We start from the raw sequence: 12,805 nt of genomic DNA, 5'->3' as shown, positions 1-12,805 counted from the left end.
GCGATTACCGTAACATTAACAGAAAAGAATGATGGAAAGACACGAATCCCAAATTTGTATATTTCAATCCTGCTCTCATTTTAATAATCAAAGAAAGTTTGCAATGCTTTAGGAAGATGTTTAAGATAAAGTAGAAACGAGAATGTCTGCCCAAATTGAATATGTCTTTAACGTTAGAAGAATATAATTGGGTCGATAATGATGGAAAGAACGTAGCAGGGTTAATGCTTATCCACACCTTGGTTCTCACTCTCCAGATCTTCATCCCTTTTTTCGACGATCTGACCCGTAAAAAAACATATCGACTGATTTGATCTTCGTCGGATTAATTTGTACCCTCACGGCAACGTGTTATACTTAATTTGCCGTAAATCAACTCTCACCCCTCCTCAAACAAAGTAACCAGTCACGATCGTAATGAACGTTCGAACGAACGCTGATTTGCGTTTCGTGAAATTGTCTGTAAACGATTTGCCTCTTTCGGTTGTTTTCCACGCGTTTCTTCGGTTCGTTGAATTTTATCGCGGTTTTTCCCAGCTTGAAAAAGAATGCCAGATCTAGTACAAACGAAGGGAAACCAATACTTTCTCGTTTCCTGTCAAACTTGGAATTGTTTTACGGACATAACGTACATAGAACTAGAACGTATCTATGTCAAAGAGATTAGAGAGAAACGTTTTATCTTATTTTGGGATTCGTATAAAAAGAATTCCAGAGTTCGTGTGGGAGTCTACTTTATGTTACTTAAATTAAATTTAGGAGAAGATTGTAGATAAATGTTAGTCAATGTTAGACTTTGGATTTGGTCTCTTTGTACTTTAAATACTCTTTAAGAATTTTGTTGTTATTTTTATGTTCAGAGGTAGGATCACATTAGTTATTATTACGTTTCACGGATAAATCTATCGCACAGCACTGAGCCGAAAAGAACACTTTTGCACGCGCTTACATACTACAGGGAAAAAGAAACGAAGGAAACAAAAGAAGTATCTGGAACTATCGATCGATTCTATTGATTGCTTCTAGAGCAATCTTCTAGTTACTTCCTTTTGTATCTAGCGCTTCCGTATGTGGAGGGCGAGCACGAACTCACGTTGCTATCTTCAACAAATTTTTAAATGACATCGAGTGGTACTAAAAATTCTTGATATTCATTGAATTCGTTAACTCTTTAGCTTCACCATCTTTGAATAATTTTAACTCCCTTGTTCGCTCAATTCAAGCAATCCCACAAACTAATACCACACATACCACAATCATTAATATTTACTTTCGGTAAATTCAAAAAACAAAGAAAGATATATATATATATACATACATTGTATTTAATACAAAATACAAATACAAAATTACACACTTATATATTTTATATTCAATATATATATATATATTTTATTACTTTATATATATATTTTATATTCAATGTTACAAATGTGCAAGAAATCTTGAGAAGAAAGTAATTACGTTTTGAATCGCTCATTCTGAATTTTTTATTATTACGTCATCAACGGGTTGAAATCCTTTACGATAATCGAGAAAGAACAATCTCCAATCTTCAAAACATAAGACAAACATTCTCGATATTATCGAGTGACAATTTCATCTCCATTTCCATTTCTTAGCTTCGCCATCTTTTCCTGACTCTCAATCTTTCCTCCACCTTACCATCGCTTCGAAAATTCAACAAGTGATAATCTTAACAGTCGACGAGCGTCACTCTTTCGTACAGAAATGGGAAGTGGAAAGTGGTTCATCGTCTTTTGCACGAATAATTCTCCCGAAGCGCGTTCCTCTGCGTCGACTGTTCAACTTCTCTGATTTTCTTCGCAATTTTCGTACCACGGAATTTTCGTGCTGACACGTTCCTCGCGCCTCCTGTTTGTCGAGCTTATGGTTCGACGTTTCACGGTTATTCCAAAAATTCGTCGACTACAAACGCGCTAATAACAATTTCTTGCAATCGCAGCGAAGAGAAACCTTCCTGCTTGTTCTTTCCACCTTTTCCGGTTTGTAACTCCTTTTGAGCATGCGGAGGAACGTGTGCTGAAAATTTAATTGCCGTACGCCCTACTACTTGGCAAACGCCTACGTGTGTGTGTCATCAAAATTTTCCTAAACGTTGACTTTTTCACGTGTTCGCTCAACACGGCAAAAATTCTGCTGGTTTACGACTGGAAACGTAAACGGTTAGACTTTGAGGGTTTCTGACTGTTTTTTACGAGTGTAATATAACGCGCAAGTGTGTGTATGTTTTCTGCTAGTGCTGTAACTGCTAATGATATTTTGGAAATGAAGATTGATCTCTGAAAATTTGTCTCATTAATGCGTTCAGTATAACGATAATAATTGGTTATCAATGATTTGCTAAATTGTTTAGGGCGGTTAAAATAAGATAAATTTCATGGATTAACAAATTTCCAAGAATTTGAATTTAAGTGGGACTTAGATAACATTGTCAGAAAATAATACACGAACAAAATATAATATTTTGCAAAAATTAATCTTATGGTGTAGCATGTTTCAATCATTGCGACTCCAAAATATATAACACTTTTCTTTACAAAATGATTATGAATAAATTCTTTTAATATCCAAAGCGTTAATATAATAGTAAAAAATGAAGATTAGTTTTTAGAAATCTTTGAAGCTAGTTTAGCAAGCAATTTTGATTTTAGATTATACAATAGATAATTAATAGATTTTGCAAAGATAGATACAAGCACAGCAATTTGCAATAAATTAATATATAAATTAATCAGTTACTTGAACAGTGATTGGGCCAACAAACATTATCAAAATTCTCCATACTAACGACTGCTACACCCAATTAATACAACACGAATATCATTGTGCTAATACTGGAAATTGCATGAAATTGACAGAATGAATGTGCAGAAATTTAGCTTTGACGCGACAACAATACTAACAAATACTGCTACAAGTACATTATACAGTATTATGTTATTATCAACAATTGCTACTTACTACTAGCATGGCTAAAAACTAAGGTGCGACAATATAATTAAACAACAATGGCACTGGAAAATTTTCGACAAAAAGAAATCGATCGAACAAACTTCACGTTGAATGAGAGTGGAGAAGTTGGAAATTCAATTAAAAATATCGTCGACGCATGTCGTTGCATTATCGATCCCCTAACTGCATCGGTTTACCGGGGCCCCGTGAAAACTGGCGCGTTAATGTCGCTGTAATTCAATTAATTAACCGCAGCTATTACACACGTTGCCACGTGTCAAGCGTTCACCTCGCGTTTCACTCAGTCAACGATTAACTCCGTCCTTCGTCGCCTGTGTTGCTCTCTGACTTCTTGTTCCTTTAAATCCCCCAACGAACAAATAACGAGGTGAGACGAGAACGGGGGAAAAAATTATAAATTAAAAGGTAAAAATTCAGTAGTCGTAATGGGGCTGTAAGTTGGCGGGAAAAAAGGGAAAGAAGGAGGGAAATATTTTTTAAAAGAAACAAAACGAAGAAAAAATAAAAAATTAAAAAATGGCAGTCCAATAATTTCAAGAGAGCAGGTTAATGGAAAAAGGGAGGAAATAGAATTAATTTTTACAGGAACTAAAACCACAAAGATGTTTAAAATTATTATACTAAGTAAAGAAGTAAACTGACAAAAGAAAAAAAGGAAGGAGAAAACAAAAAAGTTTGGAGGGGGAATCAAAATGTGAGAGCAATTAAAGAGAGGAGAAGAATCTGCTCAAAGGAGAGCAGAATGGAAAAGAAATGAGAAATTAATAATGAAAGGAGCACGAGAAAAAATCTCAAATGAGACCAAAAGGAACGAAACAATTGAAGTGTAAGAAATCGAATAATCTTATCGTGGAATAAGTTGGCAAAGAAAAGTGGAGAAGTGCAGAAAAGAAGAAAAAGGTTTTTTATGAGAATACAAGAGCGAATGAAATATTAAAAATTAAAATCCAATGATCGCAGTGAGACAAGTTGACGAAAAAAAGGACGGGAGAAAATTTGTAAGAAAACCAGTACGAGAGGAACTAGAAATTAAAAAATAGAAATCAAATAATTGCAAAAATGTAAATGGATATAGGAACGAAAGGAGAAAGGGGAAATAAGTTTGAAGGAAACCAAGTGTTCAAAAAAAGACTGATTATAAGAGGAAAGAAAGTACTTTAGAAAATATGGAAGTAGAATATTTCAAAGTATGTAATTGGCAAAGTAATTACCAGGCTAGTTTTGTTGGTACAGGAGGCACTAACGAGACAACGTTAACGCGACTCGCTAGGCGGCGTGGCTAGAAACCGCACATCTACGCCCATATTCTTTTTTCCTTTTTTCCACCCTCTTTGCCACTCACTACTTCCTTTCCATGGATGTAAGTGATCTCTGGCTACACGTACAGTTCAGGTCGTAACCTTTGAGACCTGGTACCACCGACTCTCTGAGTAATGAGACCCTCACACGTAAAAGCGAATTTTTGGGACTTTTCGTGGCTTTTATACGTAGTCTTTCCGTAAATCCGAAAGTATCGAGATCATCTTTGTAGATATTTTTGTATGTTAATAAAAGACACAGTGATCTTTTGCAAATTAATTAATTATCTTGAGAAGCGATATGCTAATGAAAAAATTTTTTCAAATTCTTGAGGTAATGTTGGCAACCTTGAATTTTTGGCTTTAGAGTAATGTTAATCAATTCTTCTTTTTTTCTTTTTTGGATCATGACTACTATCTATAATAATATAGTATATTTTAAAAAATATGTACGAAGAATTCTAAGGATTTCTAATTGATTTCATCTTTTCTCATCTATCTTATTCGAACAAAATAAAATTTATTTAGCTGTGCACAAAAGTAGAATAGAACTGCAACCGGTTCTCGATGTAATCAGTTAAATGTAAAGACAGTGTTCGTATGGTCGCGTAATCTCGTTTCTCTATGAATTAAGTTAAAAAGGAATGAGACTGTCGTTTGCAAACGACTTTAAAAAAGTAGGAAAAGAAGTTAATTTTATAGCACAACGACGACTGAATTGACGACGAAAATTAAACGACCGAAGCAGACTCGGTCTTAAACCAACAAAACTATAATAGATGTTACTGGCTTCCATTTGAGTTTCTTAAAACGACATGATTAATGCAACAAAAATACAAAAAAAAGCCTATGACAGAAATGTAATTATAAATGAAAATATTACAATCATAAACACCGTTATTTATTTCAAACTTATCATTTACATCATATTGAATTTTATTTATTATCATTTCATTAAAATCTCTTCATCAAATATAACAAATATATATATTGTATTATCGAAGATTACCAGATAAAATAAGAAAAGAATATAGAAAGTGGAATAAAAAAACAGAGAAGAAAAAAATAAAGAAAAATATTTATATAACTTATTAATAAAAGTTTATTTTACTTTATTAGGAATAGATTAACGAATCCACTAAGCAAAATTAATCGAATTAACGAGGCAGATCAGGTTGCATAGTGCAAAGTGGCACGTTATAGCCATTAGAGGAAAACGTATAAATAATAGAAAGACGGGATAAGTTTCGGTGCTCTTAGAGCGTCTCGGTGTCCCCTGCGTAAAGGAGGCAGGATAAGAGGCTGCTTTTAAGGACATAAAATACGTAGACACGTAAGAATACCTGCGCGAAGCCACCATACACATGTGACCCCACCATTTTACCCCGTACTCACGCTTCTGAAACGCCACTTTTCTTTCCCCTAGAGAATTCCGTAAGTGTACCGTCGAGCTGCTTCCTTTGAACGATCTTCGATCTTCAATCGATCGTCGCTCCAGCTCGAGTCACCCGAGCTTTCTTATTAAGCTACAACTGACTCTGGCACGTGGATCGACTGTTTCATAACTCAAGAAACGATTTTTGATGGTATTCGTGGAACAAAATGATAGATGCGTGAATAAAGAATACTATTACTAGTCTAGAAACCTGGACGTTTGAAAAAGAGGATTGTGACATGAGTGGAGAATACATGACTAATATTTTAAATAGATATTTTTGAAGATGTAAGAATGAGTGTATCGAGCGAAAAAGAGAAAGAGAAATACCTAAGGATAGATGGTTATGGAAAATGCATGTGCAAGCAGTTGAGGACGGAGAGTTGGGCGCAAGAAATTGAGAGTATAGAGCTCAAAGTGAGAGTAAGAGTTTGTATGGGAAAGTGCTTGATCAAGTAGAACGATAGTTTATAGTAATCTAGCTATTATTGTCAGCAAATATCTGTACCTTGAGAGACAATTAAATCTTAAACAACTCTTAAACAATGCAAAATTAAAATTCGAAATCAATTTTTATTATTCTTCTTTCACGCTTTCAATTTACATCCTTCTCCAGAGTGAAATAAGATATTCAGTCGAACCTGCAGTGGAACATTTAAGCATGGCTATCAACCTGTGTCTTACGACACTTCTTATAGCGTTTACATGATTTTTTTAACGCCACTTTCGACGAAACGGTGGTTCCGGCGAGTCGTTTCTCTGGTAACCCGCAAAGAGCACGATGCGCTCCTTACAAGTAGCGTTACCGACAAGTAAGAAATTCCTGCCGAGCCAACCTAACAATATTTTAAATGCTCGCGTGCGTTCGGTTGAGAAGTCTTCTTTTTAAAGCAAATAGGGAAAGAAGGAAAGAAAGGAGATTGCATCTTATCTTGCAATGTGTGTAACCTTTTGAGTTTCTTTGGCGATGAAAATTGGGTTGGTGTAGTTTACATAATATGTATCGTATTATACTACTCATATCGAACATGTAACTTAGGATTATAGGAGTAGTTATCTAATATTTGATTCTTATAAGCTAGTTGCGTTTGCATGTAAATTATTTCTTCTATTTTTATATAAATATGAGAATTAATAAAAGAGTAAACGAAACACAGAATTTAAAGAAAGGAAAAATTCAAAGTACACACGGCAGAAAAATTCAACGACCGCATTAGATGATTCTGAACCAACAAATAATGAAGAGTAACGACATATATAAGGAGAAACACCGGTGTTTAAGCCAGCAACATTAATTTTATGCTTTACAGAGAAACATACTTCTCCAGACTTATAGGGAAGTTACACTGCGAACACTCGCGGGCCATCAGCTTCTTAATTAAAGGGATACCCTCCCAGCCGTGTTCTCATCGGTGAAACGTTAATTCGTTGGTTTTATGAGCTTGTTTGGAGAGGATGTGTCGTGGAACGTTGTTTCAATGTTATTCTTCGTTACTTACGAAGAGAAATTCTGCTATTTATTCCTAGAAAATTTGCTTTTAGACAAACAGGTAGTAGAATTAAAAAAATATAAATTGAAAACAAATATTAAGTCTTCACATGTTTAGACATTGGCAGTTCTAGCGTTAAGACTTTCATAAAATTTGTTGTCCATCGGTTCCATTTAACCGGTCGATAATTAATTAAACGTAAAATTGAATAAATCCGAGTTTCTGTCTCATACGTCAATGCCTCGACATTGATGATTCGTACAATTACGGAATGAAATACAAGAGTATTAGAATTCCCAAACGTACTTCGCACAAGCGCGCTGGAAATTCGTTTGAAATTCGTTGGAATACACAAGAGGATAAAATCTACGAGCATAAATCAAACGACGCTTAGCGAGTCAACGTCAGTTACTCAGTGTCCTGTCGACTCTTCTATTCATCCCTCAAGCTTCCATCGCAACAACCAGTTAACCTTCCCAACGCGATTGCTAAGCAAGTCTCGAGCGATGAACCATCATTCGGAGAAACCAAATTCTATCAAGATTTATCCTGTTGCGAGCATATCACGTACGATATCGTTTCAAGGGTTTCGAAGCAAGTAAATTAGGATGTACAGTTAACAATAAGATCAGTGTTGGAAACAGTCTCGGCATTGGATAGTCGAGCTTCGGCAAAGTTGCGCGAATTAGTCGAGCTCTCTCCAAACTTACGGCGTTGGACCAAGAATCACTCAGCCAGGGTGCAAATCACTTCAACATCGTACTTAGAATTACTTACATCGAAACTTTCTGAAATGACCCGGCTATGAATTATATTCCGACGTTAGTTATTATGGCTTCCTTAAAGTACAGAATTAATATTGGGTTGTACATCGTTCACTGATAATTTATATATAGTAGCGAACAAAAGGAAGTTTATAAAATAGGATGTATAAAAAGACAGAATAATTTAACATACTGGATTTCCATTTAAATATAGCAATGAATAAATATAATTAAACTGCAATTTTTTATGTAAATTCATATTTTCGACAAATTAATTAAAAGAAGTAATAACTTGGTGGAAAATTGTTCTACCTACCAAATAATATAAAAACCACTATGCTTTGATTATTTTATATATGTTTTTATATTATACGTATCTTGTGCAAAATTGCGCTTTCAAACTTCTTGTGAATACATAAAACTCCGCAATTACAGCAAACTATAAAATACATGACTGTCGTCAATATGGTAAAGAATTTTTAATATAAAAGTTACTAAAATGTATAGTTCATAGTTACGAAAATTCATAATTTTGAACTTTGTTTTATCCTCCACTGTAATTGTATATAATTTTTCATTAGCCTACTACTATGCTATTTTATTCTGTTAGAAAACCGTTCACATCCACGACAAAGGACTTCTTCGTAATTATTATTCATTTTTAAACTCCAGATAACAATACAATTACAATTTTCCTCTCATACGGCAAAGAAAATTCTAATTAAACGGTGTTAATATATTTTTTAAACTAACTTTTCGATTTTCCTAATTTTACGATTTTTATAATCCATATCCTTATACTTCAATTTAAATTAAAAAACCTGTCATTAATTACAGTTGTTTCTCTCACATTAACATTCTAGTTATAAGGATTGAATATGAATTTTCCCAATTTCGTAGTTTTAAATTCGTACAATAACGAAAATAAACAATAATATACAAAGATTGTAAAATTAAAATAATTTACGAACAGACGTTTCATCATCACTATACAGTTTTACATATAATTATATACAATTTAATACAAAATTCTGTAAATATTAATATTACATTAATATACTCGTATATGTTGATTAATTATCGTAATTGATATATTATCGTAAAAACGGGTACAGTATTTTTCCATGTGTTATTTTAACAAATATAACAGGAAGAGAATTAATCTTATTACTCACAAAGGCTTAAAAATTCATAATAAAATTCTCTAGATGAATACATAAATGAATATCACAATGAATGAATAGATCGTCCCTCATATTTACCTCATTTTTAGAAAAAGTGCATTTATATTATTCTTCTATTAAAAACAATTTGTATATCGATTCATTTGTATATCGATAAAAGTAAATAACATCGTCACATTAACCTATCAAAAATCTAACTAACCAAAAAATTTCCAAATAACCAAATATTTTCTCAAAAAGTGACATAACATCGCCAGAAAGAAAAATTTCAAAGTCTAAAGAAACGAGGGACTGTGACATGAAGAAGTCGCAGGTTTGGAATTTCGCGAAAAATCCGCCTGGAACGTGAATCTTACCCGAGGCGACCAGCAAAGTGACGTTTCAATCGTTTGAAACGATAACATTCAACTTTTTCTCCTTCCCTCAGCGAAATAAAAAAGTCTAGGAAAGCAAAAAGCTGATGGAAGTCTTTATATCGGAGCGTCACGTTTGACGGAGGAATCAAGGTCGGTTTAATAGAGCGTAACAAATTGTCCCGTTAACTGTATCGAACTATCGTTTCGTCCAGAACTCGACGCTTGTACATGTTCACCCGTATATTAATCTTGAAACTGCCATACCACGACTATCGATCCAATGGCCCTATTTCATTCTATTCAACGTGAACTCTTTCAACCTGGAAATATTATCGGTTCTATTAAGCGTCACGCGACACCGACTTTTCCCTTCCCTAGTGAAAGACCACACTTCCGGAACAAACTCACGGAGAACCAGAAAAAGGAAAGGGAGTGGAGAAATCGAGATTTTCTTCCTCACTGTTTCATACGCGTGTCAAAATGTTTAGAGACAATTGTTCCCCAGTAGATAAAGGTATGGGAATTGCAAAGTACATTTTCAAGGCACATTAAAATAATAAAATGCACCATGAACGTGAGTTAGCCATTGAATTATAAAAAGAATTGATCGATTTGAGATCAATACTAAACATCAGAAACATTATTTAAAAAGTTATGTAAACATCGTGTAGTTATAATGTGGAGTATTTTGCTTTATAACATGGAGTCATAGCAAAGGTTATTCTATATTAAAGTTAGTTTTAACTTTAGTTCCACGCTATGAAAATATAAGTTACTGAATACAAACTACGAATGATTTCAAATTAAATAATATTTTAGACCTTCTCCAGACCCAGAAGAATTTTAAGATCCAATTTCTGTATCTATAATATCGTAACAGAATATTTGAAAAATTCGTAGCTTTTGCCCTTCTACAAAAAAACAAATCACGAGGGCACCAACAGTGAGACGTTTGTCACGAAACGAACTCGACCGAAAATCAGCACGAGCGTACAGAGCAATAACAGCAAAAGCCACTTAATGCAAGGATTTCAGGCGAATCTCCGAGGAAATCGTTTAAAGTAATGCCTTAAGTGCTTTCTCCGGCAGGTTTTACGAAAAACCATAATTTCTTGTGACCCATTCGCCTATCTCTTCCATGATCCAGCTCTGTTATCATGGCCCCGGCTGTACCTTATTTCTCCCGTTCGAAACAAAGTGTTCGAATAAAAGGACCATCGATCGTAAGGGTTGGGTAACATCGATAGATAAACGGGGACCATTCAACTAATCAAAAGCGGAGAGGAAAGTTATGGCTATGACTATTAGCACCTTATGGCGTCGGGACATGCGAAATCCCCGTTTACCGACATCGTGAATATGAATTACAGTTTCGTCCCTTAGGACAGTTAGATTCTCCATATATTATGGCAAACTCCTGGTTCTACCTGTTTGTTGATTTATAGATGCTTAATTCTTTTAATACGCTCTTTTTTGCAGAAAATTAATCCATTCGTTACAGTTTATTTAGTTTCATTATAGTTGTATCCTTTTAGACAGTTTTAATCCCCATATATTTTGACGAATTCCATGTTCTCTCTGCTCATTTATTTATGGATGTTTCATATTTTAAATGTTTTTTCTTTTTTGTTAAATATGAATGTTCCAGACCATTGAAACGGGTAAGGATTTATGACACTGCTGAGTGGGCCCTCAGGCGGGTCTAAGCCCGAAAAACTCTTCAAGGGCCAACAGTGTCATAAACTATTCGGTAAGAGAAGCAAACTTTTTACTTCTGACCTTCACCCCCATCTTGAGCGAACAACTGCAGGGTAGATGCGAAGACTTAGTCGTCAATGACTGTTGTCTTCCGTCTTACGAGAACCAAGGGTTAGAGTCTGGCCGCTGAATAGTACAGGCAGATGCGATCAATTCTCAAGAGCTGTTGTCTTCCATCTGATGTAAACCAAAGGTCGTGGCCTGGCCGCCACATACGAAGGGCAGAGGTGTCAAGGAGTAGTCAGCAAGAATAGGGTTATTCTTCTGTCTTACGATACATCCAGGTGGTGCTATAACCGCCTGACACGACGAGAGAGATTCATCCTGGCAGATACCAACAATCAGTCGTAGAGTACGGTTCTCCTCCGTCTTACGAAGATCAACGGTCGTGGTCCAACCACCGGACGCGACAGTCAGTTACACATAGTCATTCGACGAACATGGTTCGTCTCCATCTCACGAAGTTCAGATGCCGTGGTCCAACTGCCGGGCACGACAAAGTCACATACGAACAGTCATTCGTCAAGCACGATAGTCTTCCGTTTCGCGAAGTTCAAGGGTCGTGGTTCAATCGCTGGACACGACGCAGTTGCACATAGTCGTAGAGTACGGTTCATCTCTGTCTTACAAAACTGAAAGGTCGTGGTGTGACTGTAGGACACGACATAAAAGTCATATATATTTTGTATCATATCTAGAAAGGACAGTCTCATGATAGTCACGCATCCAATAAAATTATACAGTCCATTTTGTGAACAACTGTCTGGTTTGCAACTCATTTCCTCCGTCAACCCGCTCACAACGGCGAGTGTTCCGACGCGTATTATGGAAATTAATGAATTCATTGATCAAATATAACTACATATTTCTCTTTAGGGACTGCATATCGTTTTTATCAAAAGTGTCCGTAGATTAAATAGTAATATTTATTTTAATACATTATTGACTGACCTGTTTATCTTCGTAAGCCTTTTTAACAAAATATGCATAATAAAGATGCAATAATTCTGTTATTAACGTTATTTAGATAATTGAATCATCGCAACATGTTCATTAATAACCAATTGTCTCGCAATCTTTATTCCAGTGATACATGCAGGGTGTTTATAAATATGTGGAACGTTTTCAGTGGGTTGTTTCTAAATACCAGGAAGATGAAATAAGATTATGAACACGAGAATCGGAAAAATCTTGCATCTCAAGCTACAAGTAATTTGAGCTCGCTGTAAAAACGCCTGAACGTAAGCAATTCACTTCAGTACGGTACCGACCAAAAATTTGACATCACTTTTGTATCACAAATTGTAGTAACATCAAATCACCTGGCAAATTTATTATTAATTTGAAATTAATGTTCCAAAATATATCAATATAATTTTAAATCAATTATATACACAACAAATGTTTACTTTTAAATATTTTCTATCATCTATTACATATAAACATAGTATCATCCTCTATAATTATGTTCTCCGCCCATTCCAAACCTTTGCAATGAACAAAATTATTTTAAACCGAAATTG

This window comes from Bombus affinis, chromosome 15 (genome assembly GCF_024516045.1).
Source record: "Bombus affinis isolate iyBomAffi1 chromosome 15, iyBomAffi1.2, whole genome shotgun sequence".
Classification (NCBI taxonomy): Eukaryota; Metazoa; Arthropoda; class Insecta; order Hymenoptera; family Apidae; genus Bombus; species Bombus affinis.
The sequence above is the reverse complement of the archived record's forward strand: the minus strand, read 5'-3'. Positions refer to the sequence as shown.